Raw genomic sequence first — 5,053 nt, forward strand, 5'->3', positions numbered from 1 at the left:
GGATATTAGATGCTCCAAAGAGACGCCTTCCAGTTAAAAGCTAGCACAGGCAGACTCGATCAGCCTTCCTCCGTTTCTCTTTGAAAAGATTTACAGAATTCTCTGCTCTGCCCCCATTCCCAATTTGATATCCTTCGGGGTCTCCTCCTACTTCGGGATTTTAAAGATTGCCCAGCATATCCGACGCACGGGGCTGCAGACGCCGATAGAGCCTTGGGCGCAGGGCGAACTCCGGGCCATCCCCGGCACAGTCGGCGCAGCGCTGGTGCGCGCCGGGCCCGCGGTGGACGGAGGTCCCCCTTTTCTTCCTTCCTGCAGTTCTTTCTCTATCACTCTTTCTTTCTCCTCGGCGGATTCTCCCCCGCACGGCCCAAGGATGCGAGCCGCCATTCCCTGGGGCCGAAAGCAAAGCCTCCCCAGCGTCTGTGGGTCCAGTTCATGGCAAAGGTTGGGGGAGGGGGGAATGGAAACGGGACTAAGAAATAACCAAGAAGTTGCTAAGTCCTGTCGGAGAGAGACACAGTCCGAGACGAGTGGTTGCCGCCAGAGAAGGAGGGGAGGGAGAGGGAGCGAGCTGGAAGGGAGGGTGAGAGGAAAGGGAGGGTGAGCCGGGAGAATGAGATTTGATCTTTTTTATCCCCTTCTTTTTGGAGCAAGGTTGGTGGTGGTGTGCAATTTTGCAAGAGGGAAGAGAGTGGAGACGACGGGTTAAAATGATATTAAAAAACAGGTCACTGGTGTGATCGACAATTCCCCTTGCTTGCTTTCTTGCTTTAAGGCAACTCCCTAGAAAAGCTTGCCCTGCAGAGCTCGCGTCCACTCCCCCGGAGGCGGCGCTGCTCTCTGCTCCAAAGCTCCTTCCTCCCGCAGAGCTGCACGCCAGCGCGCGGGAGAAAGGCTCCGAGGGCTGGTCCTCAGCCTACCTCAGCGCAGGGTGCCAGGGCCTGTGCCCCACCGTCAGGGTTGAGCAAGCACCCTAGGACTCGGGAAGAAGAGAGTGGTTGGCTACTCGGAAAGCCAGGGAAACCAACATGCTTGCTACTACCTTTAAAAACCTACAGGCAGAACCCAACCCCTCTCCAGTGAGTCCCAGATGCTGTATTTCTCCAGTCTGTTATATTAGTGTGCCAACTTCATGTGGCATCCTCATGCTGTTGCCTTGCTCCTGCTCGAAGGTCTGTTTTCCACCAGCCTTTCGTGTTGGTGGAATACCTCAAGTTACCTAGATCCCAAGAGCTTTGTTAGAAGGACTGAGGGTGGCACTTATGGCAAACCATATTAGCTAAGCATACCCAGTGTATGGGTATTACTCAACAATTGTTGAGGGTGGAAATGGAAATAACATTAATGACTGTGGCCTTTAACAGGTTCACCGAGTAAAGAAGACTAAATGGTTGGTGAAAAAGTCACAGAAAGAAATCTCCAGAGTATGTGAGGTCCGGGGTTACTACCAGGAAAGGCCTTAGAATACTGTCTGCAGGTATATTCTATGTGCCCCACTGAGAGCTTATGAGACAAACATACAGGCCCCTACTTCAAAACACTCACAGGGCATACTGTCCAATGTGCATGAGTAATGTGGTCTCTGAAAAACTAGAGGAAAAATGCAAAGCTAACTGTTTTTGGCCACTTGTGAAATGTCATTCAGTATCTGTTCAATGGGCTTTAAAGAAAAAGTCTGCATGAGTGTTCCCTGGGAGCTTTTTTGTTTTACACTTAAAACAGGAATCTGATAGTCCATTCTTGTTCATTTTTAAGTCACCTAACCCACTATGTGCCCACACTAATAACACTAATAATCCAATTCTGTCTTAATTATCTTGACATTCCATGTTAAAGTGTGTTTATAGCCTAGAGTATTTGGATAATTGGTTCAGTATGTCACTGCATTTTGTATGTAGAGATTGCAGTGTTGTAAAGAAAAGCCATAAGGAGATTCTTAAGCTCAAAGTAGTTCATGGGCACCGGGAAAAATATGGCTTAAACCAAACACAGGACCATGGGAAATAGCCTGCCTCAGCTAAGCAGGTGATGATACCAATATGATGACATAAGTGGATGTGAAGCACTGTGACAGGTCCAGCTTCTCTCCATCGATGTCCAGAGCTGTGTCACCACATGGAGGACAAGCTGGGCAGATAGTCAATGGCAGCGGGTACCATCTGTTTAATAATTAAGGAAACTGGAGCAGCAGTGTCTTTGCCAAAGACAAATGAGCCTCCCTGCATGCACACCTACTTTCTTGAGTTTCTTTTTTAGACATATGAATCATACACCAGAGCCTCCCTGGGACACTTCCGATGAAAATTCTTGATTGGAAAATCATGCTAATATTCATTGGCATCAAAAATAGCACATTAGATTGAAAAACTATAAAAATCTGGGCACATGTCAAGGCTAGAAAGAAAGGTATATTGAGGGAAATTTTAGACTGTCAATTTCAATTGACTATTTTAATGTTCTATGTCCCCTTTCTTAGTTCTTTAGAAAAAATAATAAATGACAATATATGGATTGTCATCAAAAGAGTTAGAAAAGAAGGAAAACATGTATTTAAAAATGTAACATAAAATAAGGAAAGAATAACATTTTTAGCAGCGGCAAACAAAAATACTAGGTCCATATGTCAAATAATGGTGTCCTTGAAGCATCCAATAGTGGAGCAGAAGGAATGTCCTGGGATCTGCATTTCTCCTCATTCTCAGCAAAAATCCAACCAGGTCAATTATGCCATCAAAGGAAAAGAAGGCTCGTTCCACCCACCCTATTCCTCATGGCCACCCAGAACTAAAACAACAAAATGTTCATATTAGAAGGAAGCAACAGCATCATACTAACTGAATGAAGTGACTAACAGCATACAACTAGTGGTGGTGGGAGAGGAGGTGGTCAACAAAATGAGTCCATACAGTGGACACTGAACAATCACTGAACTAAAAAGTCACTTCCTAAGCTAGGAATGTGTCCTAAGACAGAAAGTGACGACACAGCCAAAGGGTAAGCAAAGTGTGGTAAGAAAAATAGTGGGTAAGAAAAAATTACTGCCTGGACAGTGGAAATATAAATGTGAATTTGATTGATAAGGCTCTCCAATTTGTACAAAGAATAAACAATCTTAGCATGTGTTTTTATTAGTCTTGGGTGAAGAGGAGCTAGAAATGAGCCCCATCGCCTATCATTTTCATGCTGTTAAATACAGTTGTGCTTCTCTGTTAAATACAGCAATACCTGCCATTTGGCAGAAGCTCAAAACACACCTGTGGAATAAATTTTTGATGAATGAGTGAATAAGTGTAGCCAATGAAGAAAGGATGACCAAATAGATGGAAAATGAGTAAATGGGTTCAAATTTCCATTAATAAAATAAATAAGTTATGGGGTTGTCTTGTACAGCATGGTGATTATAGTTAATGATGCTACATTACACATTTGAATGCAGCTAAGAGAGCAGATTTCAAAAGTTTTCATTACAATAGAAGACTCTGTAACTATGGATGATGATGGATGTTAATAGCAATGGTGATCATTTTGCAATATATAAAAATATCAAATCATGTTACATATTTGAAATTAACATTTCAATCGTATTTACATTAAAAACTTTAAAAAACCTTTATTACCTCATTAAGGTCTGAGATCAAGATCATCTCCAAGTTTTAAATCCTCTAAGTCTTACATAGAAGATTCTGTTGCCTAGAATGGACTGCTAGACAAAATCACCCAAGCAGCTCTTACTGTAGAATGTTGCTTTAAAAAGTGCTATACAAATAACTCACTTATAAAAGAGGTACTAATTAAAGTCCCCAAAACTTTGTTTCCTCTGTAATCCACAGAAGTTTTCTGGTAGGCACAGAGAATAGTAGTTTCCACACAAGCATTTATGCCAAGTCATAAGAAGTCCAGATTTAGGAGATATTGAATATAAATTATTGACCAAAATCATCACAACTCACATCATGATTGATAACCTGGTTTCCAACTATGCCAACTAACACTAATTTAGGGGGTGAATCTGAGTAAAATTACTCAACATTTTGTTAATTCAGGTCTTATTAATACTTATTACATAATAAGTCAAGAAAAAAATGCAGAAAACTTGCATTTTGGATGCATTATTCTTCTATAGAGTGCTGTCCCTCTAATTTCCAAAGACATCCCCCTCCCCATTTTATTAAGCTGTAATTGGCACAAAGCATTGTATAAATTTCACAGCATGATGACTTGATTTACATATTTTGTGAATAATTACCACAATAAGTTTAGTTAACATCCATCACCTCAATTAGATACAGAAATTCCTTGTGATGAGAACTCTTGGGACCTACTGTTCCAGCAGCTTTCAAATATATCAAACGCATCATCAGTAATAACTATTGTCATCATGCTCATTACATCCCCAGTATTTATTTATTTTACAAATGGAAGTTTATACTTTTTGACCACCTTCTTCCACTCCTCTTATCCCTTTCTTGCCTGCATTTAAGTAATTACAAATCTGGTCTCTTTTTCTGTTACTTTGGTTTAGGGGTATTGCTTTTTGTTTTAAGTTGTACATGTAAGTAAGTTCCTACAGCATTTGTCTTTCTCTGGCTTATTTCATTTCATAAAATGCCTTACAGGTCAATCCATATTGTTACAAATGGTGGGATTCCTTTCTTTACTATAACTAAGAACATTCCATTATCAACACTTAGGTTGTTTCCATGTCTTGGCCATTATAAATAATGCTATGAAAATGAGGGTGCAGGCATCTCTTCAATATATTGTTTTCAAATTCTTTGGACATATACCAAGAAGTGGAGTTGCTGGATCATACAGCAGTCCTTTTTTTCAATTACTTGAGAGAATCCCCATACTGCTCTCCACAGTGGCCGCACCAAGGGGCAATCCCATCAGCAGTGCACAAGAGTTCCCTTTCTCTACATCCTCTCCATCATTTGACATACTTGTCTGCTTCATGATAGCCATTCTGAGTCAGAAAGTGATTTAAAGAGTTAAAGTAACACCTTTGCATATATACGTGTGAGCTAGCATAAAAACAGTGAAGAAAAAA

Source organism: Condylura cristata, unplaced genomic scaffold (genome assembly GCF_000260355.1).
Source record: "Condylura cristata isolate star-nosed mole 26May11 unplaced genomic scaffold, ConCri1.0 scaffold00036, whole genome shotgun sequence".
Taxonomy (NCBI): Eukaryota; Metazoa; Chordata; class Mammalia; order Eulipotyphla; family Talpidae; genus Condylura; species Condylura cristata.